Source organism: Vespa crabro, chromosome 1 (assembly GCF_910589235.1).
Source record: "Vespa crabro chromosome 1, iyVesCrab1.2, whole genome shotgun sequence".
Classification (NCBI taxonomy): domain Eukaryota; kingdom Metazoa; phylum Arthropoda; class Insecta; order Hymenoptera; family Vespidae; genus Vespa; species Vespa crabro.
The window spans coordinates 996397-1022500 of record NC_060955.1 but is presented as its reverse complement, the minus strand read 5'-3'; the positions used below and the strand labels follow the sequence as shown (position 1 = coordinate 1022500).

At 38.6% G+C, this 26104-nt stretch overlaps 1 protein-coding gene across 16 annotated transcripts in view; it reads right to left on the bottom strand.

The window, feature by feature from the left end:
* LOC124424310 (bromodomain adjacent to zinc finger domain protein 2B-like) overlaps positions 1 to 26104 on the bottom strand; it is a 130428-nt gene that overhangs the window by 65289 nt on the left and 39035 nt on the right. For 15 of the 16 annotated variants that reach the window (XM_046963247.1, XM_046963214.1, XM_046963233.1 and 12 more), the window contains exon 2: positions 18036 to 18142. The gene's annotated coding sequence lies outside the window, so the exon portion shown is untranslated. Of the gene's footprint in view, positions 1 to 7757; positions 8781 to 18035; positions 18143 to 26104 lie in introns of those variants that run through there. The other variant, XM_046963186.1, reaches the window with a different exon arrangement.

The following is a 26104-nucleotide window of genomic DNA, read 5'->3' as shown; positions in this document are numbered from 1 at the left end:
TCTAATAATCTCGATTATCATCGATAACTAACGATCATTTTACAAACGTTAAATATAAGATGAGGATCGGCAAGAACGATTTAAAGGTCTATCGCGTGGAGGGAAGAGCGGACTCTCTCAAAGATAACTATTATGACTATGACTAAAACGAGGATGAAAACGAAGATGAAAACGAAGACGACTAAGACGACGATGTGGAAGATGAGAAGAAAAAGAAGGTAGAGGAAGAGACGAACGACAGAGGAGGCGGAGGAGGAGGAGGAGGAAGAGGGCATAACGAGGAGAGATCTCGGCTCGCGTCCAACGCACACGCGTGCACGAGGCACTCGCGTGACGCAAACGGCGGCCTCTGAGCTTCTGTGGCCGGTGCGTTGAGAGGACGGACGCGATCTCGTTGCTTGCTAGAAAGAGAGAGAGAGAGAGAGAGAGAGAGGAGAACGTCGATACTCTCTTTCCATCGACGTATTAGTCGGTTCGACATCGTCGACTAACTATCCCGACGTGCCATCGAATATCCCTCTTTCCACTTCTCCCTTTCTCTCTCTCTCTCTCTCTCCCTCTCTCTCTCTCTCTCTCTCTCTCTCTCTCTCTCTCTCTCTCTCTCTCGTTTGCTCTTTCTCCAGGGCTGCTGTGAGAGATGAGAGAGAGAGATGGTATGTGTGTGTATGCGCGCGCGCGTGTGCACCTTCCTTCGTTCGAAAAGCCGACCGCCGATCCGGATCGCAGTCTCTCTGTGGAGAATACGAAGCAAGGATACGGTGGAAGGTAAAGGGAGAGAGAGAAAGGGAGAGAGAGAGAGAGAGATGGAGAGAGGGAGAGTCCCGGACATAGAGAGAGAGAGAGAGAGAGAGAGAGAGAGAGAGAGAGAGAGAGAGAGAGAGAGAGAGAGAGAGAGAGAGAGAGAGAGAGACGTGGAGGAGAGATCGATCGTGTAGAGGCGGCCAGAGAGTCGCGAGTTCCTCGTTTTCGTCACAGTTTCCATGCCGCTGTGAGACGCTTTTGGAAAGGCTTCTAATGGCGCTCGACGTGATCTCCCTCAGTTTGAAATACTTTAGAGATGGTACAATAAAAGGGAGAAAGAGAGAAAAAGAGAGAGAAGGGGACATAGGGGTTAGGCTTGTAGTGGATTGTATGTTCAGGATGTTGTCGAGAGAATGAAACGATTTTTGCGTACTTTTCGTGTCAATAAAAATATGTTTATATATATATATATGTGTGTGTGTGTGTGTGTGTGTGTGAGGCCATATACACATATCTATGTGCGTATGTGCGTGCATGTGTTATTATATATTATATATATTGTCTTATATATCAATAAAATTATCAATTGCATATTTTAGTAATAAAGTAAACATTTAAATTATACAGATAGAAATATGTCCTCTTTTGACTAACAAATGAATATATATCTATATGTACCTGCGAAAAGTGAAATGAATAAAAATGATATCGTTAAATTCCCGTCATATTTTTCTTCCTACCTTCCTTTTTTTGATCTATCTGTCCATCTATCTATCTATCCATCTAACTATTTGTTTATGTATTTATTTATTTATTAATTTTTTCGTTTTGTTTATTTGGATAAACCTCCGGAGCGGGAAATTTTTCCTTCGACTTTCCGTGACAACCGTGTTCGGTTAAATCGATCGAAAACTGTCACTTCCGATAAAGTATAAACGTCGAAAACGTGTACCGCGAATAGTAGGTGTCCCATGGCAGGTGTCGTACTACCGACGAATTAATTAATGGCCAGGGCAACTGTAATTTAGTTTAATTAGTCCGAACGCGCGTTATGCGTAGCGTTGTAGGGGAAAAAAAATAAAAAAAAGACAAATAATAAAAAAACAAAAAAAAAAAAAAAAAGATAAAAAAATAAAAAATAACCGGATCTTCCAACGAGCGATCAACGCTTGTCTCTCTCACTCTCTCTCTGATTGTAAGAGATGGACGCACGTGGGTTGGTTATCGTTATATCAATCTAACCATGTATGTATGCGTATACGTATGTACGTACGTACAGAGATTTGTGCGAACCTTTTGTTATTTTGTTTTTATTCGGTCGCTGACTGTGAAACACGAAGCTCTCGGCGCACGTTTTGGTTACCTACTATGTACCTACCTACCTACCTACATACGGTAGCACGATCGAATAATTACAATGTTCATTCGCTTTCTTTCTTGTATTCTCGTTGGGTTGCGTTGTTGTTGCTATTGTTGTTGTTGTTGTTGTTGTTGTTGTTGTTGTTGTTGTTACGGAACAGGTAATGCGAGAAATGCGAAAATCGAGCTGAAATATCCCCTACCTCTATTTCGCACTGAACATACGTCGTGCATATATGTATGTAAATCAAAGATTCGATGTATCTACGGTAGTTACGTATATTTATTACACTTTTATAACGTTCTTATGCGCGCACAGGACAACGATGCAAGGATATCGCGCGCGAAAAAAGAAAAGAGAAAGAAGAGAGAAAGAGAGAGAAAGAAAAAAGAAAGAAAAAGACAGGAATGAAAAAAAAAAAAAGATAAAGATATATACATTACGTGTATATATTAATTTTTTATCGTTTATTCGAAACGAATAAACGATAAACGTTGTTCTCAACGGGTTAATTCGGAATAATACATAATATACATTACAAGAAAATAATATTAAATACACGTTACAAGAAAAAGGAAAAAAAAAAAAAAAGAAAAAATAATATAATATTATATATAGCAAACAACGTGACAAATACGTATAACGTTCTCTCTATTTCTCGGATATGTACATAAAGAGAAAGAAAGAAAGAAAAAGAGAGAGAGAGAGAGAGAGAGAGAGAGAGAAAGAAAGATAAAGATAAAAAGAGAAAGAGAAAGATATAAGAAAAAGAATCGTCTCTCCAAATCGACGAACTTAACTTCGGAGCACGTTTCGACGTTGATTCGAGTCGACACGGTAAGAAAAACATATTTCAAGATGGCAAAACAACTTTTTCGTAGGTGTCCTTTCCGAGACGGTGCGAGACAAGATGGAAGTGTGATAGAGAAAGAGAGAGAAAGAAAAAGAGAGAGAGAGAGAGAGAGAGAGAGAGAGAGAGAGAGAGAAAGAGAGATCTGTACGAGAAACGAACTAAGAGAAAAAGAGAGAGAAAATCGTGCCGATCAACAGCAGCTTGGAATTCGCTTGCTGACTCGCTCGTATTTGACCGAGGTAAACCGCTTCGCTCTTCCCAAAATAATTCTTACCGTTCCCCGAACCGTACACTCCTTCTTCTTCTTCTCCTCTACCACCACCACCCTTCTCCCAACTCCCTCCATCCTTCCTTCACCTTCTCCTCGTCCTTCCCCACCCAAACCTCCCTCTTTTCCTTCCTCTTACCCTCTTCCTCCTTCTCTCTTCTTATATAATTGCGTCTTTACGCGCACATTTAACATCCCCCAAAATGACGTATCACGACAGTGGCCGATAACGCTCTCGTTTTCGCGCGCACGCCACACAGAGAGAGAGAAAGAGAAAGAGAGAGAGAGAGAGAGAGAGAGAGAGAGAGAGAGAGAGAGAGAAAGAGAGAGAGAATACGGTCGATCCGATCGATCGCAAACGAGCTCCTTACTGCTTACTACACTTCCAATCGTCTGGGTTAGAGCTTCCAGGGAAGGCTCTCTTTCTAGGTACTTATATCAAACTGAATCTTCCTCTTTTTCTTCTTCTTCTTTTTGTTTTTCCTTTTCCTCTTTTTCCTCCATCTTTTTCCATTTCTCGACCAAAACTCCTCGAGCACGACGACGTTCATTTTAATTCGTACACGATCTAAGAGAGAAAGAGACGAGTTTTGTTTTTTCTATTTTTTTTTTTTTTTTTTTTTTTTTGGCTCTTTCTATTATTTTAATATCGCAACAAAGATTCTTCGTTGAGTTTTATCGATGTTGGACATATTTTTATACTTGAGAGGCAAAGTTGGCGGGGTTTTCTTTTTCTTTTTTATATATATATATATATATATATATATATATATATATATATATATATATATATATATAGTGTTTCTCTCTTTTTTCGTTTTTAATCTTCGTTTATTTAAATTGCGAGAATAAGTAGGTATCTTAATATGTATGTGTATGTGTGTGGGTAGGTGATATGTGCATGATACTGACAACGAGAAAAAGAAAAGGGAAGGAAAGAGAAGAAAAAAGAAAAAAAAAAACAAAAATAAATATAAGAAAACATAAAAAAGGAAAGAGAAAGGAAGAAAAGAAAAGAAAAGAAAAGAAAAGAAAAGAGAAAAATAAAAAGGAAAAAGAAATGTTGGCATCGACCGGTCAGCCTCGTTCCAAATATCAAGAACGCGTTGGGTCGATAATGCGTCGGAGAGTAAGTTGCCAAAGTAATCGATTCGCATGTGTTATATATGTATATACGAATGTATATAGGTACATACGTATGTTCTTAGGTATGTAAGTACTTACTTACGATACGGTACGACGAGGCATGCTATTCGAGCGATTAAAAACTCTTCTCTCTCTCTTTCTCTCTTTGTCCGTATGGTCGAACTTGATCGACTATCTTCGGATCGAACTCGAAACATTTTTCAATCATCGGCGTCAAACTATACATAGATAGATAGATAGATAGATAGATCGAAAGATAGGTAGACAGATGGATGGATAGTCATTCATGAGTCCATTCATTGAATGAAATCCATATATCGGAAAACTCGTATATAACATATATATATATATATATATATATATATATATATATATATATGACGATACAAATTTAAATGATTAAGGTTTAATAAATCACCGAGAGATAAGAGAAGAAAAACGATGAGATAGAAAGTGACAAAGTCTTTCTCGATCTATACGTTCTACTTATGATTACGCCATATCGTGTACACCTGTAAGAAAGAAAATACGCATGTGTGTGCGTATCTGTATGTGTGTGTGTGTGAGAGAGAGAGAGAGAGAGAAAAAGAGATGAGTCGATACGAAATACATTCTTACACCTACGCCATATATCCGTGTAATAAACTAACTCAAACGCGAAAACACGTTCGATACTCTCTCTTTCTCACCCCTGACTATGAGTTTCTTCCGACTATGAGTTCTTATCGTTCGATAGATAATAAATAATTAGACAACATTTTCCTTAAGTATTACGAGATTATCAAGGTATTTCTATGCTCTCATAAAGATAGATAGATAGTTAGATAGTTTAATCGGAATAAAACGATCACATTTGAAGAGAGTTTACTTCGAACGTAAGCTTATTCACTTCGAACTGATCGAATCAAATATTTTTAATATCTCTCTCTCTCTCTCTTTATCTCTCTATCTATCTCTTTCTTTCTATATGAGAAAATTCTTGCAGAGTAACGCGTGTTATGATGATTGTAATGACACATTGCGAGTACAATGACGCATAGTATGAGACAAAGACAGAGGGTATGGCTAGTCTCAGCATTGTAAATTCTTTCTCTCTCCTCTCTCTCCCCCTTCCCGCCCCCTCTCTCTCTTTCTTTCCTTTCTAGTACCGAACGCGCTCAATAATCCCGATGTCTTGAAAGGTGATCACGAAACCGTGACGAGAAGCCGTCGGAGCGAGTCGCCGTGTCTTCGTAAAGAGAGAGAAAGAGAGAGAGAGAAATGTGGAGGTGGAAGTGGAGAAGGAGAAAGAAAAGAAAGAGTCCCCTGCTTCCGCTCTCGATCGTCTCGTCCGTTCAGAAAGTACGAACGTTATTCCTCTGTGTATTTGTAAATACATACAAGTATATACCTACACGTACGTATATACCTACATACGTATATCATACAAGGTGAAACTCATTGTTTTCGCCACGTCGAGAGAATATTTGTAGAACGGTTAACGACCGTGAGAGAAGGAGGAGGAAGAAGAAGAAGAAGAACGATCGCTCATCTGTACTAGTACTTGAAATCATACCGATTATCATAGGTAGACGATAATAATCGTGAAAGAAATTCAAAATATATATCGAGATATTATTCATTTTGAAGAAAATAATAATAATAATAATAAAAAATTATTTTCGATGAAACGTAAAAACGATAATATTTTCGGTAAAAGACAAAGATACACGATATTTATTTTGAAAGAAGGAAAGAAAAAAGAAGAAAAAAAAAGGGAAGAAAAAGGCGATGAAACGTAAGAATGAAAATATATTCTGTAAGAGACAAAGATACTCGCATAGTACAAAACTATTCTTCTAGTTATCTCTCTCTCTCTCTTTCGAAGAAGAAAAATAGTGAGCCTTCGTGGAAGAAAGCGTAGGCAGGTAAAACCACGCACACGCGTATACGCGTAGGTGTACATCGACAACAGTGAGTAAGAGAGAGGGAGAGGGAGAGAGGAAGCAGAGAGGTAGTAGTCGTTGTAACGAAATGCTGCAAACCTATGTACCGATACTGCAAGACCGGATGACGTGCGTTCACGACGAGCAACTTACGTTATGGAAAGTCCACAAGCCAAGCTCGATATTTTCTCTTCCCTATGATAATTCTTCCTTTCTTCCTTCCTTCCTTCCTTCCACAATGTTTTTTTAACTTCTTCACGCACACTCATACAGATATACATAAATATATATATATATATATATATATATATATATATATATATTATCGATTAAATTTTTCTAATTGTTCAACGATCGAATTATCAATTCGTGTAAATTAGAGTCGGATTAGCAATTGGTCAATTTAGATCGATATCTTATTTATATCGCCATATCTCTCTCGCGAAAGAATGACATATATATATATATACATATATATATATATATATATATATATATATACATATACGTATTCATAGATAGCTAGAGATAGCAATATGAATAGAGATAGAGAAGCTTTTTGGGAAGCAAACGAAAACCGGTTGGAAAGCGATCGACCGGAATCTGCAAGAGGACGAAGAATGATCCACGTGGCTCGTACGACGAGAAGCACACTGCACACTGATTCGAGCAGAAAGAGAGAGAGAGAGAGAGGAACGGATGGATGGACGGACGGACACGGACGACGGATGGACGGACGGATGGATCTTTGTAAAGGAGGAGAACCCGAACACGCTCCTGGAACTCGGCAAGAAACGTCGAAGAAAGAGACAGAAAACACGAACACGACTCGAGGGAAAAGAAGCAGGTAAGAAGAAGTTTCGTCGTCGTCGTCGTTGATGAACGAGAGACGATGACTATCTTTCCGTGCTAGCTTCGAGCTCGAGGAAAAAAACCTTTTCTAATGTTGCGAGATTAGAAGGTAGATTTATGCGAGTTTTCTTTTCTTCGTTCTTTTTCTCTCTTGTTTTTTTATTTTCTTAATAAGATGAATCCATTAATTAATCAAATATATATATATATATATATATTTGTGTGTATATATAAATATTTATTATTACATATATAAATTTGCATCAATAATATATAAAATTGTATCGATATTATATTATATAAAATGTCGTGTTTGGAATACATATGCGTACACATTTCTCTCTCTCTCTCTCTCTCTCTCTCTCTCTCTCTCTCGCACGGTCTCTACAATGTATTTAAAAATTGATTGTCAGTATAAAAATATTAAGGATAATTATATATCCCAATTATCGATTTGAGATTATATAAAGAGCATACAAAAAAGAGAGAGTGAGGGAGAGAGAGAGAGAGAAAAGAAAGAAAAAGCAGGAAATAATGTCGTAACGCGAGAGTTTTCTTTGAAAAACGTACGTCGGTGTCGTGTTCTCTTTCGTATCCAAGCATAGTACATACCTGATTGCACAAATGACTGAGCTCGTCGAACGCATGACGTCAACAAGAACGTGCTCTTGTATCGTAGATCGCAACGCCGATCCGGGAACGATTAAATCCTCGTCTGCGATCGGTAAATACCCCTCTGATATGGGCTTAAGATTGTCGAGCTCGAACGCTATTTTCAAAGGAAGAAGAAACGAAGACGAAGAATAATATGCGACAACGCCACGTCAGTGTGTCGGCTAGCTTCGCAATAACATTATCCTTTTTTTCTCTCTCTCCCTCTCTCCCTCCCTTTCCGATCTAATCATATTCCGCACGAATTCTGCATACCGCACCGAAGAAGAACTATCACTTCACTACTATTTATCTCTTTTCACTGTTAAAAATAACTTCACTCGAATGAACTTCACACGGGTAAGGGAAGGAGGTTGTGTACGTTGTGTGTGTGTGTGTGTGTGTGTGTGTGTAAAAGAGAGAGAGAGAGAGAGAGGGTGCAAGGGTTCAAACTACTAACATAAATAAAACAAACAACGATCGATCATCTTCATCACTGATTCACACGCAACTTTGCAACGATCTCACCTCCTCTCGACGATAGGCGCAACGATGTCGTTTCTTCTCTCTTTTATCGTCATTCACCACAAAAAGAAAAGAAAACAAAAAAAAAAAAAAGAAGAGAAACAAGAGGATAAAGAGGATCGCGTTCAAACGACTAAACTCGAGAAAAATAACGCGAAGGATATATATACATACATGCACATATATATATATATATATATACATATAATCGAAGTCCGGAGTTCAAATATGCTTAAGAGAGAACTGTGTTAGAGAGAATCGAGAAAAATACAATATATAATATAAAAGGCGCGTATCGTTTGAAGAGTTATTTCAACGAAAGAAAGCGAGTGCAACGCACGCACTAACTCTCACGCACAAAGGCAAGCAGGCAGGCAGCAGACAGGCACGCACGCACGCACGCACGCACACGTCATACAGTACAGGGCCGCCGCTCGACGCACACTGCCATTAGCGGCACCATCGCCATCGCATCTACCACCACCACTACTACCTCCTTCTCCGCCGCCGTTACCACTACCACTACCACCGCTACCACCACCACCATCCTTACTACACTACTACTACTACCACCACTACCACTACCGCTACCACCACCACTAGCGTCATTTCCACCACTACTAATACAGCGGTACCACCACCAGCAGCACTCTCGGCACGACACGGAAAGGAGTAACTGCGCGTACCACGTGCTTCGTACTCGGAACGTGCGGTTGGCCAGACTTTCCCGCTCGGCCGCGTGTGTGCCGCCTTGCATGCATCTTTCTCTACGTGTGTTTATTTCTCTCTCTTTCCTTCTTTCTCTATCTCTCCCTCTCTCTCTCTCTTGCGCTATCCAAGTTTCGTTTACGTATATTACACGATGATACAACGAGATAGATAATTACTTGTTTATCTATTTCTCATTTTTGTTCTTTTTCTATTCCCTTTCCCACACCCCCCCACTCGCCCCTTTTTTTTCTGATCGTTAATGTTAATATTACATAGACCGGTCTATGTAATTATATTCTAATAACGTTCTAATCATTAATATAATATTCAATTCTACTTTATGTATGAAGATATATATGGAAGAACGGAATGTACATAATTAAATTAGATTAAATTTCTATATATAGAATTATTCTATATATAGGAGATTAGATCGTATCAAATTGATATTGGATTATAGAATCATGTTACGATATAATTATGTGTATATATATATATGCAGAATCGTTTTACTTATATATTAATACACGTAAGAGAAAATATTAAAAGATTCGAATATCGAATTTATCGCACCGTTCACGTCCTTATCTCTCGATCGGTTTTGATTATTCTCATCCCATCGACTCATCCGGACTATATTTTACCTAAAATCTGTTATTTCCCATCCATCATGACTAAAACTTACACGTCATCCTATTGTATTCTCGTACGAACTAGAAAATATTTGTAAGAAGGGCGTAAAGAAAAGGAAAACGTTTAAACACATTATCCTAATGTCAGGGTCACGTGCGAAAATGCACTTTAAAACGAAGAAATATATGTGATTTTTGTCTGGACAAGAGCGTTCAGGGTTCACGTGACCATGACGTTGGAAAATACGCGCGACGTCTCGCGAGTAAACCGGTTCGATTCTACATTCCGACATTATAGTCCTGCCACATCGTCTATGAGCTAAGTATGTATGTATGTAGGTACCTGTCGTTCGTTATATATACTACTACTATATATATATATATATATACATATAAAAATAATAATTATTATTATTATTTATTATTCTCAGAATAGTAAAGAAATAATTGTATTTTCAATTTTGTCCCATTCGAGTTTTAACGTTAGTAACGTTGTTACCTGTGCTCACAGGAGTTCGTACTACAGGTGTAAAACCCAAATAGATGATTCATAGAACGATCATGACTCATTGCAGGCCGGAGGCAGAGGGGCGGGAGGGAGGGAGGGGAGGGGAGTGGATAGAAAGGAGAAATAAATATCTAGAAGGAAAACGTGAAGGTGAAAACATTCTTCAAATGATAAAACGATAATAGACGATAATACATTTTCAGGATTAGCTATGCGACAAAAGAGTTTTATCGTTGACAATGAGTTCTATCTATCGCAAACTCCACTAACTATCCGGGCGAGATGAGGTCACTAAAGCGGACCGATAGGAAGAGGAACCTCGAAGGAGCCTCGAAAGAGACAGAGACAGATAGAAAGAGAGAGAGAGAGAGAGAGAGATAGAGAGAGAGAGAGAGAAAGAGAGAGATGTTCGCTTTGTCCTTTCACCGGAGTCCTCGTAGATATTTCTCTCGTCGAACGCACAAAGAGAAGACGACGATGGTTGTCCTCTTCGTCGTCGTCGTCGTCGTCGTCGTCGTTGAGTTCTCGAATCTCACACGGCGAACTTGCCGAGTTTCTACGGAGAAACGTATGTACGTACATATACATATATATATACACAAATACATATATACATATATATATATATATATGCATGTAAGTACGTACGTATGAGACGTCCCTCCCCTTCACCCAACCACCACCTTCCTCTCGTTGCATCTTAGCGGTGCTAAAGCGACCGCTCGCAGTTAAACGCATCTTCTCTCCCTCGCACCGCTTCCGCATTGCCTCCGCATTGCTATCCTTCCAGCACGATCTTTTTCTCACAAACACAAATACACACATACTTACACACACACACACACACATGAGAACACGGGCGCGCACACTATACGGACGAAGCCGTTATCGTTGGATTTCGCGATGCTTCGGGTTTTGCACGCCTTTCTTCTTTCCTCCATCCCGACTACTCCGCGAATGGAATGAATTTTTTTATTAGAACGTTCTATTTTTCTTTTTCTTTTTTTGTTTTTTTTGTTTTTTTTTTTTTTTTTTTTTTTTATGTTATTTTGCAACGACGAAAAGAATAATATTTTTTTTTTTAGAGAAAATATTTTCTATTACAAGGAAATCTCTCTCTCCCTCTCTCTCTATTATTCATTCATTCGTTCGTTCGTTCATTCATTGATTTGACAATTAAACGATTTATAAAATTATATACAATTATAAATTAAGGAGATAATATTATTGAATATTTATTGATCGAGAAAAAACGATCGAAAATGATCAATGCTTATCTTGGTCAATCGACCAAGTATTTATAGTTGAAAGAAACCGATAGAAGCCGCTCGTTGACCGGTAGAAGGCCATAGAGAAAGAGAAAGAGAGAGAGAGAGAGAGAGAAGTGGAGTAAGAAGCCATAGAAAGTCTAACGCGATCGCTAACACGGTTGTTGCGAGTTACTGAACCAATGTATAATATTTTCCTATAATCAGAATACTTTGAGGTAGAAAAAAGAAGAAGAAAAAACAAAACGAAACAAAAATAAAAGGAAAATATACGACATACGTAAATATAATAATATATAGATGTATAGGTAATAGATGCATTTGACCGAGAATCTTAACTGTCGAAAAATACATAAGATAGCATTATCGGTTATGAAGTAGATATAATATAACAGATGAGGGCAGAAGGAGAGAAAAAAGGAGAAGAAGAGAAGGGGGGGAAGGGAGAGAAGAAGGAGAGGGTAAGAAAAGAAGGAACTCAAATCGGTTTGTCGGGATAATACGACGGTTACGTAGAGGGAATGGCGAAAGTACGAAGGTGCCTCGCTAACCAGCTGCTGCTGTTTCGAGAGAATCGTAACGCCATGAGTGCGAGTACGAGAAAGAGAGAGAGAGAGAGAAAGAGAGAGAGAGAAAGAGAGAGAGAGAGAGAGAAGCCCCGAGAACGGCAGATGTAAACGAGAAGCTTTTACCTTTAATGGATTCGCCCTGGGGCCATCGAGATCTTCGGGGTTGAAAATACCCGGTAGTAACGAAGTTTCGTAACGAGCGTGGCCTCAGAGACCCACCCTCTCTCTTTCTCTTTCTATGTCTCTGTCTCTTTATCTTTCTCTTTCTCTGACAGAGTTCTTCGAACGCGCGCGCTAATTTGAATTCCAATCGAGGCCTGAATCGGATTGGTTGGCCTCCCTTTGAATTTACGCTGACCCAAGAAGATCCTAAATCTTCGTCATGACGTATGGAATATCGAGGATTAGTCAGTCATAGTAATTCTCTTGAAGGAATTTTCCATGTGGCGGAGAGCCTCTTACAACTTGCCAATTTTTAACCAACATATTTTTCTTTTACCGCGAGTCGGGGGTGTAGGGGAGAGAAAGAAGGGGAAAAAAAGAAAAGGATGTAACGTTTCTTTATCCTTACCTTCAATGTATTCCTATTTCTTCATACATAATGTTTATGAGTGTATATGTATCTACGTATGTACATTGGTATGTATTTTTAAAGTCCGAGTTGGATAATAATCTACTTTGTTTACTTCTATATCACGTTTTCCGTCAAGAATGGTTCTGATGAAAGATTAAGCGCTTAGATTTTCAATGAGGAGACATTTCTTATCTACATCTCTCTTTCTCTTTCTCTCTTTATGTTAGCGCGCGCACAAGTGTAAAGTATGACAGATGAATCATTTATTTTTGGTAACGTTAATTAGGTATATATTATATTAAATGTTTTTCTTGTTATCCGAGAGCTTAAAATTATCATGCGGATGACGTAAAAACAGAAAGAAATATACATATTATATATATATATATATATATATATATATATATATATATATATATATATATATATAGAGAGAGAGAGAGAGAGAGAGAGAGAGAGAGAGAGAGATAAAAAAGAACAGAAGAGCGAGTCGGTGTCGAGTCTCCGTTCTCATTTGGCTCAACGTCTTTGCTCTTCGATTTTTCCAAGTCCGGTATAGGTGTACCCTAGCAACCTTCTGGATTCGAGAAGACTCGATCGCTTGGCAATCGTGAAACGCTTGGTCCCCCTACCAACCTTCTTCTTTCCCCCTTCTCTCTCACTCTCTCTCACACTCTCTTTCTCTTCGTTCGTTTTATTACTTCTCTTCCCTCCTGCCGCGTCGCGCCCTTTCTGCAAAGAAACCACTCGTGTTCCCTCTCGCGAGCCAAACCGAGTTTCTATCCCTCCCTCCCTCCATTCCTTTCGTCCTTCCTTTACCTTGGCGACCCTCGTTCGTTCGTTCGTTCGAGAACGAACGAACGAACGAACGAACAAACTCGCGACGATTTCATTCACACCGTGTCGTCGACTAAGAAAATTCGCAATCGGAAAATCGAACGGCAATTCTCAAAGGGACATCGAAGAACAAATTTCGTTTATCTTTTTCCTCCTCCCAGATACTTCATTTTTCACTTTTATTTGAATGATCTCTCGTTCTTTATTTATTACGCGTATCTACTTAAATCTCTCTCTCTCTCTCTCTCTCTCTCTCCCTTTCTATCTCTCTTTCCTCTTATCGCTTTACCATATATATTCTCGACTGAAAATTGATAATCGATTGAGTATTGCTAAAATTGAGATTATTATTACTAGTCTATTTTTTCCTGTTTTTTCTTTTTCTCTTAACCGAGTGAGAGGAAAGAAGAGGAGAGATGAAAGAAAATGAATGGTAAAAGATTTTTAACGAGGAAGGGTATCATTAGCGTAGCAACTAGTAGTAGCGTTATGAAACATCGCTCGATGCTTTATGATAGATACCTATGGCTTATGCCAACGCACGAATTAACATTCGGCTTTGAACGGGACGAGTGACAGTAGTGACCTGGTTAATCCCCTCGTTAAAAGGCGTACAACCATCATATATATATATATATATATATATATATATATATATATATATATATATATATATATATTATTCGTATGATCGTATAATATCGTTATACTATTTCAATATTTCCCTATTTTTATATACAAAATATTATATTATTTGCCACTAATATTTTCGCTGTGTAATACTTTTCCGAGAAAATAATTATTTTCGTACAAACTACACGATTAGAATTCATCCAAGCATTATTAATCTACTTTTTCTTTCTGCTCTATTCTTTCAAACAATTTATTTACATTATACGATTATCGTAGGTATGTATAAAAAAAAAGGATGAAAAAAGAAGAAGAAAAAAATTAATAAAAAACAAATAATAAAAAAACAAAAAATAAAAAAGAAAAACAAGAAAAAATAATAATAATATTTTTTGAAAGGGATTAAATTTGACCAACGTTTATCGACGAAGACTGTACAAGGAAGTATAATAATCGCTTAGCGTAGCAACGTTAATGGAACGTCTTGGCTGTAGGAACGTAGAACGAGCCGATCCGAGGGACAGACACATAATAAACGTGCACACGCTTTCTCCCTCTCTCTTTCCCCCACTCTTTCTCTCTCTCTCTTTCGCATATATGCAGTATACATGGATCACGCTCACTCGCTCGCTATCTCGAAGCGGTGTGCGGTGCACGGTTAAAACGCGCAGAGACGAGAAATCGCTCGCGACTGGATTCCACGAGCCGACCGGCAGCAGCCCACAAAACTTGGCCGATGCTCAAAAGAATCGTCTCTCTCTCTCTCTCTCTCTCTCTTTCCTACCTCTTATTTCTTTGCTCCTCTTGCAAAGTGCTCTCTCTCTCTCTCTCTCTCTCTCTCTCTCTTTCTTATACTATCTTTGAAGCAACTTTTACATTTTACATTGCCGAATTACGACTTAAAGTCACACTTTGAACTTTTCTTTCTTTGTTAACATGTACTTTGTGTGCACTTATGTATATCCGGCACTATCTTGAAATTATTACCACTGAGATAGTTTTTCCGTTTCGCTCTCTCTCTCTCTCTCTCTCTCTCTCTCTCTCGTTGTCTTTCTCATGAATCTGCTCTAAAATTAACAAAATCGTTCGACGAAGTCGCTTAAAGTCCATCGATACGACGAGTAACTCTCCTCCTTCTCCTCCTCGTCCTTTATCATCACTTCTTTCTCCTACTCGTGGTCATAGTAGTCGTTGTGTGGGACGTCGTAAATGTGACGACAACAACGACGACAAGCAGAGCTTTCCTCTTGGAAAAAGGAAAGTTCTATCTTTCGAAAATCGAAGACATCCTCCCTCCTCTCCCTCTCTCTTTCTCTCTCTCGCTCCCTCTCTCTCTCTCTTCGTCTACTGTAGAAACTCGTAAAGAATGATTTATTGGTAAATTTCAGCTGAAAGAACAAAACCGACCGTTCCTTCGTCTACCTGAAAATGTCTTGGATGGGAAAAGAAAGGAAGAAAGGAATGAAGAAAGGAAGAAAGAAAGAAAATGAAAAATAGAGAGGGTAAGGAAAACAGATGAGAAAGAGAAAGAGAGAGAGAGAGGGAGAGAGAGAAAGGGAGAAGATTAAGAAGATGAAAGAAAGAATAAAGATGTTTCGAAACGTTCAATAATTTCCTTCTTAAAACTGCGTGTACGAAAATAATCATTTGTTTTCTTTCAACATTAAATACGACATTCCGTATTCCAAATTCAATCTCTCCCCAGCTCATCGCTCTTCGTCAACATTTATTATCATCGATAATTAAATAATTCGACGACTATCTTAGCCTTCCAATAATAATAATAATAACAATAATGATGACGATAACGACGATGACTCATATTTGGAAGAATTCCAAATGGATCAAGCAATTCGAAAGAAAGATACTCAAGTGAGCTCGAACGAAGAAAATAATACATGGATTTGAAATTTTCCTGTCTTTATCTCTTTATCTTTTTTCCCTAAACCAATCGGACCAAGAGATTCTCTTGAATCATATTCCTTAAAGCTCTTTCTTTCTCTTTTTCTACTTACTCTCTCTCTCTCTCTCTCTCTCTCTCTCTCTCTCTCTCTCTCTTTCTCTTTCACATTCATAGACAAATACCTACAGTATCGTTATTCCTTCCTCACAGTTAACGGACCAAAATTCTCTTGAACTATATCTCTTAAAACTCTTTCCCTCCCCCCTTTCTCTCTCTCTCTCTCTTTGTTTTTCACATTCACATAGAGATAAATACATACAAATATAACTATTCCTTTTTCTCTCCTATTGAACGAAACTCTCTTGAATCTAATCCCTTAAAACTTTCTCTTTCTCTCTCTCTCTCTCTCACTCTCTTTTTCTTTCACATTCATATCCATAGAATATAACTCCAAACATCGTTATTCTCCCCCTCTCACACCCCTTCTCTCTCTCTCTCTCTCTCTCTCTCTCTCTCTCTCTCTCTCTCTCTCTCTCTCTCTCTCTCTCTCTCTCTCTAGTTTACTTTCACGGACTCCGACAGTCGGGTTACATCGTTTTCGCGCGTGTGTGTATGTGGACAAGGCGCTCGATATTTCAGGCCGTCGCCCACGAGAAACGCAGTTCCTGGGGGCGTGTTTCTCACTAGCATGGACGACTACGACTACGATCACGACGACGACGACGACCACGACCACGAAGAGGACGACGAACAGGCAAAGAGCAAAGAAGGAAGAGAAGTCAGTGAAGATAGAGGAGATAGTGGAGGTAAAAGAGGTACAGCTGGAGGAGCCAGAAGAATCGAGGAAAGGGAGGAAGCAGAGGAGAGTAGTCGAGCTGCCGGCATTACCTCGCTTCGTTTACACCGAACGCAGAAACGGAGAGCTGGCATAATTTCCGGCGGAGACGGCGGCGTCAGCGATGCGGTGGCGCGCTGCGCACAGCCGGCCAGCGCCCGGCCTCTCTCTCTCTCTCTCTCTCTCTCTCTCTCTCTCTCTCTCTCTCTCTCTTTTTCATGTCTCTTTCTTTCCCTCTCTCTCTCTCTCTCCCTCTTTCTCTCTTTCTTTCTTTTACTACGGTACTTATTCTCTTTCCCTTTACCCTAAACCACACGATGATTCTCACTATGAAAGAAAGAGGGAGAGAGAGGTAAGGGGAGAGGGAGAGAAAAGGAAGAAAAAGACACAGTCTTCTTCCCTCTAAGAATCTCTTCTTCGAAAGGTAAAGATCTTGAATTCTTCGACTCGAGATTGAACTTCCACATTCATTATTCGCTTTCCGTGACACCTTAAATGTTTCATCGATCGTCTTTCGTGGTTAAACATTATGTTTTCATGTTGTTAATGTTAAGCTTTACATGTCGTCGATTAAATAAATAAATAAATTAATCAATTAAGACTCATTTATTATCACGTTAATGATTTTAATTTTGATCACGGATTCCTCTTTTTTTGGATAGGGAAAGGGGAATTTAATAATAATCGTTTGATATTTTAACGTTATGATAGAGAGGAGAATAGGGGGATAATAAGTTTTTACGATTAAAATTACGAGGGGACAATTCTAAATGTTACGAAAAAAGAAAGTCCAACGTTACGGTATCTCAACGGTAGTATATATATGCATACACACATACACGCATATATACATACGTGCATACACATACACACACGCACGCACTAGATTTCTATCTATCTTTTTCATATACATATATCTTTTCAATTCTATCACTTTCGATATATTGTTATATATACATATATATACATATATAAATACACATATACATATATATTATATAAGTATATATATTCCATTCAGACCGGGCACCCTCTTTCTTTTTTATTTTAAATTCAGAATGCGAAAACGTAGGAAGCACGGTAAACGGTCGTTACGCTCTCGTTACGGAATTATGATCCTTCGTAAAGTTCGCGTTTAACGTTCTATCTTTACCGCCGAGATTTCATGAAAAGGAGAAAAAGAAAAAAGGAAATGATGAAAAGAAAAAAAAGGAAAAAAAAAAAAAAAATCTAATTTACGTACATACCTTTGCTCTCACGGAGATCCACGGACTTTCAGCTCGCATGCCTCACATCGATGAGGGATCGAAGTTCGAAGGGTGTTTTGTTCGATCCTAGAACCTTGGACGCAATCCTAAAAAGACAAAAACTCGAGTTAACTTGAACCGTTCCTCTCTCGGGGAATCTTACCATGTAGAAATAGTGTCCCTTTTTTTTCTTTCCTTTCCTTTCTTTTTTATCCCTTCCCTTCGATATTTTTTCTTTCGCATTTTTTTTTTCTGTCCCCCTTGTAATTGCTCGACCGTAACCGTACCGTTTAAAATCAATCGAGTCTCGGAGCGTTTGTAAGAAATCGTTTCGTGTGCCTGTAAATTTTGTAACTATCGTTTCACGACGTTCTCTTATCTCCAGACAAGCTCATAAATCATTCAAACTAATAATTGAATTTATTGTGAAAAGTACATAAGATAATAAATAATATGCACCATAGGGATAATGACGCTTTGTAGTTAAAAAAAGAAATTCTTCCCAAATGAAAGTAAAGAATAGAGTGGGTCGTACGGTAAAAGAAAAAAAAAAAAAAAAGGAAAAAAAAGGAAAAAAGAAATAAAATAAAACACAATAAACAAAAAGGAAAGAAGGGAAAAAGAAAGGCAGAGAGAGAGAGAGAGAGAGAGAGAGAGAGAGAGAGAGAGAGAGAGAGAGAGAGAGAGAGACAATTCAATAATTATTTAAAAATAAATATATGTGATTTTATTTCGTAATATGTCGTATCGTTTCAATATTTTCCTTTTATTTTTCTATTTCACAATAAAAGCTTGATTAGACTCGATTAAAATTTGTGTCGAGACGATCGATGATAGTAGTTAGCAAGCTTATAAGCGATTCCTCGGTCGCGTCGTTCTCGATCTTGGAGGGTGCCTTACCAGAATGCACGCAGACTATATCCGCTTATTTATAGATTTAACGAGAACGTTGTGCGTCTCTCTCTCTCTCTCTCTTTCTCTCTCTCTCTGCGACTTTACGCGCTTCTTTTACGTTATGTCGAAGACAACGGGCAAAGCCGAGTAACAGCTAGTTCGAATTTATCAAACGATTTAACTTTTTATTTTTTTTTTATCCTTTCTTTATATTCTTTTTCTAATCGTCACTTTAAAAAATATTCTATATAACATCCGTCGCAAAAAAGTAATCCTTATATTTTATAGTTAATGCAAACAACTTTATCTTTTTCTTCTTCATTTTATTATTATTATTATTATTATTATTATTATTATTATTATTATTATATTATGTTTTCTCTAAAACGTATGTCTCAATAATTCGTCCTCGCAAAAAGAGAAAGAAAATTATACATACATATATATATATACATATATACATTTTTATATCAAGAAATGGAAAGAATTAAATGTGTTTTTTCTTCGCTTGGCGTTGAATCGACCAAAAAAAAGGAAAAAAGGAAAAAAGGAAAAAAAAGGAAAAAAAGGAAAAAAAAAGGAAAAAAAAAACAAACAAAGAAAGAAAGGTACAAGGAAGTAAAGGGGGGGGGGGGACGGAAAAAAAAAGAAAAAAATAGGAATAAAAAAAAGAAAGAAAGGAGAAACAAAAAGGAAAAAAAGGAAAAGAATATATATGCGGTCGACGGGGAAAACTGTCGGCCATGCGTTTATCTCTCGAGCAGAGATAATGGAGCGGGCGTTTTAACGACCATCGTTGAAACGGTCGAATATTTGGGTCAGTGGATACTCCGTGCATAATATAGGGGTCGCGTTCGTTTTTAACGAACGAACGAACGACAGAAGGGGGTAAGGGTAAAAACGTTGAACGTATCTAAAAAAGAAAATTTCACCTTGCTCATCTTTTTTTCTCTGTTACTTATGAGAAAAAAAAAAACAACAACTCGAGCTACTACTACTACTACTACTAGTAGTACTAGTAGTGGTAGTATTTGAATCGTCGTTGTCGTCGTCATCGTCGTTGTCGTCGGTATCGGTTGCATTCGACTCGCGTAGTTTCTTCGGGAGTGTGACGCGCGGACGAGGCGCGAATTTTAAAATCCATACACCGGTGGCAAGAGAAGGTAAAAAGAATTTCTTGAAACGAATTGTAAAGTACGACACGAAGCGCATATTTCGGACGGTCATACTTGATATATTCACTGCGATACCGTGTGTTATAAATATTTCGTCAGATGACCCTGTATATATATATATATATATATATATATTGTTCCTATTATGGATTATCCTCGATGATATTTTAATTAACCGAGGGTGGGGACCTAGGGGAGGGGGTCGAAGAAAAATAAATAAAGACAAAATAAATAAGAAAGACATTATATATATATATATATATATATATATATATATATATATATATATATATGTATATGTATATGTATATGTATATGTATATGTATAACAGAACGAAAGAAATTGTAAAATGAAAATAAATGCGATGAAAATGTAGACTCCTTGAAAAGTTAATAAAGTAGTAGCCGTTAAAGGTGTCGCGAGGTGCTATTCTTTTTAAACGAGCCCCGATTAATCCTTTCAGAAACCAGGCGGTTCTCACATAAACTATACATTTTTCTTCATTAAATATATATACTCTTGTGTTTCTGTCGTCTTATCTACATTTTAATGTCATAATAAATATCAAACCGTCTGTCTCCTTAGTTGAATTTTCTTTTCGTTGACAAAATATAATGACGAAAATAGTTAAAAAAAAAAAAAAAAAAAAAGAAAGAAAGAAAAAAAAAATAAAAAAGAAAAAAGCAAAAAAAAAAAATATATAGCTACAAAAATAGATATAAGAATAGTTAAACGTTCAGATTTATAATGGACGTTTGCGTTCTTCTTTCGTATGGCCGACGTCGAGCTCGAGCTAGGTGGCACTTTGTAAGCGCGCACGTTAAGACTCGGAATCGTTCGTTGACGTCATCCTGATGATTTACTCCTCTCTTCGTATGTACATACCTAGGAGAGAAGCTCGGACGTGCTCACGGAGTGTAACGCCCACGTAAAGTCAACGTAAACCTCTCGCGAAATCCGTCCATCGCGATCGCGTTTCACGCGTCCTCGGTTTCGCGCGAAGTCAAAAGCGTGCGGGCTACCACGTATACAACTATATATGTACGTATGTACGTATGTACGTGCGTATGTATCTATGCATGTACGGATGTATATATGCGTATATAAAGGTATCTACGTGTGATGCCCGTTTGCCGTTGTTCGACGTATGACGTCCGGGAAAACATCGGGGGAAAAAGGAAAGAAGAAAAGAAAAAAAAAAAAAAAGAAAAAGAAAAAACGCCCTAAAAAAGACAAAAACCAACAAAAAGAAAAAAGACCTCCTAACAAACTTTATGGGAGTACAATTTTTTATGCATGCGTAGGTGCGAAAGCGTTGATGGTCAAACAAAGTGCTTTGAAATCGATTCGGGAAACGAAAATTTCATGTTTCAACATTTAAAAGATTCTTTCTCTCTCTCACTCTCTCTCTGACTGCAAGATGAAACGAAGCTTATAATTATCCCTTTTAAAACATTTATTTAGTTTTTATATAAAATTTTTCTATACCGACAAAATATACTTTTCTAGACATTGAAAAAATGTATTAAAACGTTAGGGTTGTAAGACGGAAATATCTGATTTATAATTATCTCTCTGTCTTTGTCTCTGAGTATACGTCGAGGAAAAGGAATCTTTGAAAAATCGTTGACACGAGAACAAAATAAAAAGGATGGAATAAATTGCGTCAGGTTGGTCCGCGAGAACCCGTGGGGCTAAAACTACCCTCGGCATACGCCCTTTTGTTCTCCGATCCGAGAAAAGCGAAGAGATCGTGACGTCAGGCGCCACTTTCGTTCTCTCTCTCTTTCTCTCTCTCGATGGCCGCCATCGCATTCTTCCTCCTTTTCTCTCTTTCCCACTCTCTCTCTCTCTCTCTCTCTCTCTCTCTCTCTCTCTCTCGCTCTCTCTCTCGCTCTCGCTCTCGAGGATCGATCGCCGATCCGTAAAGGATTCGCAGGTGCGCGAAACGAGGACGAACGTGAAGTTACCCTCGAAGCAACCCCTTAGAAATGATCATTCGTGTCGACGTTTAACGTACAAAATGTATTGAATACATACGTGACGTTCGTAACAAGTGTTAACGTGTGCGTGCGTACGTGCGTGAATGAGTTGCGTGATATATATGTGTATACAAATGCATTACGATAAATATATACCAGGTGAGCCATAAAGATCATTAACGAGAGACGATAAAAAAGAAATTTTCGCGTTTAACATTAAGGAAATATTGGGGCATGGCGGTTTGTCGAACGAAAAGAAATAAGAAAAAAAAAAAAAAAGAAAATGAAGGTAACAACACGTACAAAACGAAAATTTGGAAAAATTACGCATTACGTGTTCGAAGGAGGACGAGGAGGAAGAAGGAATTTAAACAAGGAAGCAAACGAGCGAAGAAGGCCCGTTTAATATGAATAAGGAAAAGATGTATGTATCTATATCCAAGGCTTATCACGAAATTGAAGTCACGAATCTGAAAATAAAGATAAGAAGGAGGAGAGGATGGTACGAGTCTCTAAATAGTATACGCGTGCTCGCGAGCTATACGCGCACGATCGGACAAAAGATTATCGTGAGAGAGAGATAGAGAGAGAGAGAGAGAGAGAGAGAGAGAGAGAGAGAGAGAGAGAGAGAAGAGGCAGTGGAAGAGGAGGTAGAGGCAGAAGCAAGCACAGGCTCTCTGGCGTGTCGCGGTAGTGTGCGAGTTGTGCTCAGCTTGCCCAAAGGGGATGACGACGTCGAGGACGAGGAGAAGCGGAGAAAAGGACCGACCGACCGAACGAACGAACGAACGAACGAACGAACGAACGAACGAACGAACGAACGAACGAACGAACGACGAAGGGAAGAGGTGGGAACGGAACGGAAGGGAAGTAAAGGGAAGGGAAGGGGAAGGGAGAAGCGAAGGGCGGTAATGGAGGGTGGCGTGGATCGGTGCGGGAACGGAGCCTCGCTTTCGTGGCTCGGTGGGTGGACCGACCTACCAGTGAAGAGAAGAGAGAAGAGTAGAGAAGAGAAGAGGGTTTCGGGGTGGGGTTGGTTTAGCGGACGACTCGATGCCGAAGGGAGAAAGGAGCGAGGGGTGTATACGTGTATACGTGTGTATGTATGCGCGCGCGAGAGAAAGAGAGAGAGAGAGAGAGAGAGAGAAAGAGGAGAAAACCGGGGGCCACGGTTCGAGTTTGTGAGCACGCGCTACCACTCTTCGAGGCTAGAGTTCCTATCTCCTCGTCTCTGCCTCCAACCATCCCTCCCTCTCCACTACTCTCTTTCTATCTATCTATCTCTCTCTCTTTCTCTAAAACGAACGATTCGCCTCGTTGCTTCCTTCTCTGTCTCTCTCTCTCTCTCTCGCTCGCTTCGTTCCTGACACTCTCTCTATCTCTCTCTTTCTCCCTTTCTCTCTCACGACAGCCGCATCAGTTCGTTCTATCTCTCTCTCTCTCTCTTTCTTTCTCTCTATCCTTCTCACTCTGGTTCTCTCTGTCGTTCTCGTACTCGCACGCTGTCTTTCTTCTCTCGCTCGGTGTGTATGAGAGACGCGGAGGCACGGACGCCGCCGCCGAGTTCACGTTCCATCGCAAAGCACCGGGTGGAATTGGTATATCGAGGGATACGAGAGAGAGGAGAGGGAGAGGGAAGAGGGACGAAGCCGCGCAGCGTAGCGACACGCTCGAGACGGCAAGTTCGTAGATAGGAGCCAGAAGGTATCCCAGGGTTGTTGCACCGGAAGAACGAGGATGAGAAGAACGACGAGAGATCCGACAGTGAAAGAGAGAGAGAGAGAGAGAGAGAAAGAGAGATACGAACGGACGAAAAGCACGGAACGTTTAACGAGAAGGAACCTTCGAGTTGTTCGAGCTCGAGCTAGCCAGGTCAAACGAAAATCCATCACGCTGAGATTTGAATCCGTTTAACAGCGAATTGAATATTTTTTTTCTTTTTCGACAATATTTCCTATACTCTTTTGCGATCGATTAGATAATAATTTCATTATCCTTTTGCGTATCTACACGTGTACGTAATGTTTACACGATATACAACACGATGGATCGATCGATCGATCGATTGGTTTAGAACGAATCGCTTGTTTTCCTGTTTTTTTGTTCTTTTTTTTTCTTTTTTTTTTTTTTTTTTTTTTTTCTTCACAAATACAATTACGATCGGACCAAATTTTTCCTTGCGAAAGCTTGATCTATCTATCTATCTATCTATCGTAATAACTGACGTGAAATAGTAAAAGGCAAAAATAATCGAGAGCAAAAATGGCTTTTAATAATATAACAAAATTCTAGAAATTTTAAATATTTTTTTTCTAAGAGCTCGTCGACGAAGTTCGTAGCCAGTACCCTATCTTCCCTCTGTGGATATAACGCTATGTCCACGTGTGTCTCGACCACGAGTGTTCCCCCTTTGTCGTCTAATGCGACACGTCCCTAATTCTTCGAGCGCAAGAGAATACATCTACCTGTGTAACTCGATATAGAGAGCACGTCGTAACGCCTTTTTTCTAAAATAGAATATTAAAAGCAGATATGTAAAACAGAAAAAAAAACAAAAAAAAAAAGAAGAAGAAGAAGAAAAAAGAAGAAGAAAGAAAAAGAAGAGAGAAAAAGAACACTCATTTTTTTTTCAAGATTTGTCAACGTTTAAAATAATTTTTGGATACTTTTTAAATATCCTAGACAAAGATCCGGACGGATTGCATCATTTTTGCTTATAAATATATACATATATATATATATATATATATATATATATATATATGTACATATAAAATTTTTACGACTTCATATATATGTATATATACACAATAAAAATGATAAAAGGATCATCGAGAGTTAAATGACCGAAGTTCTTTAGGTAGGTACACGTCGTTGTACGAGATGGAACGTGCCTGAGACTCTGGCAAAGGAGAAGTACCGTTAGGTACGTTTACATCCGATGTTCCAACGTAGAATACAACATACATATATACATACATACATACATACAACATTCTCCGGATCTCTCGTTACTCGTTCGTTAATATCGAACGATCCGCTTACGCTCGGAGGTGCAAACGGATCCGCTGCTACTACTACCATCATCTCTATCTACCTACCTTTGTGTAATTCCAAATCCTCTCTTTCTCTCGGTCTATTCTTCTTCTAAAACGTACACAAGATAACAAAGTTTTAATGTAGAGAAGAGAGAGAGAGAGAGAGAGCGAGAGAGAATTACGACCAGCACTACATCCGTTTAAATCAATATCGATTAATCGTAAACGTAAGGATTCGAGGAACGAAATTTTGCACACAACAGAAAAGGAGAGAAAAAAAAAAGAAAAAAATATACCTATCTACTATATGTATATAGCAATAAATGTATAAACGTATACTTAGTCTACTAGGGGAATATGTGTTAAGTACGTTGAAAACGTAACGAAGTGCTCAATGATAGTAACAGTGGTAGGTAGGGTCTATCGAAAATTAGGTTAATCGGTGTTCAGATGATCGAGCCTACGCCGTAAGCGCCACGAAGCGAAAATACGAAGCGGCGGCAGCAGTTAGGGTGGTTCAAGCGTTTATATTCCCTCGCTTTTGCTCATTTCTCGTGAAGGGAGAACGAGGGAGAGGGAGAGAGAGAGAGAGAGAGAGAGAGAGAGAGGATCGTTTTATCTCCAGCGTTGAAACGCATGCGGTACGCGTATTACGCGATTTGCTTCGCTAACTGTAAAACACGTGAGTATGCGAGAATAATGATAAAAAACCGTAAATTACGGAGAGAGAGAGAGAGAGAAAGAGAGCTAGCTCCCTTGTTTCTCCTATATTTCAATAATATCTGTTTTTGAGTAAATAAACTCATCTAATCGTATTATATATATAGAGATACAACACAATTAATACACGATTAATACATAATTGCATGTGTATATATATATATATATATATATATATATATATATATATAAATAGAGTGCAGATGTGTGTGTACACGCGCGCGCCCACACTGATGTATCTATATATGGGTATGCGTAT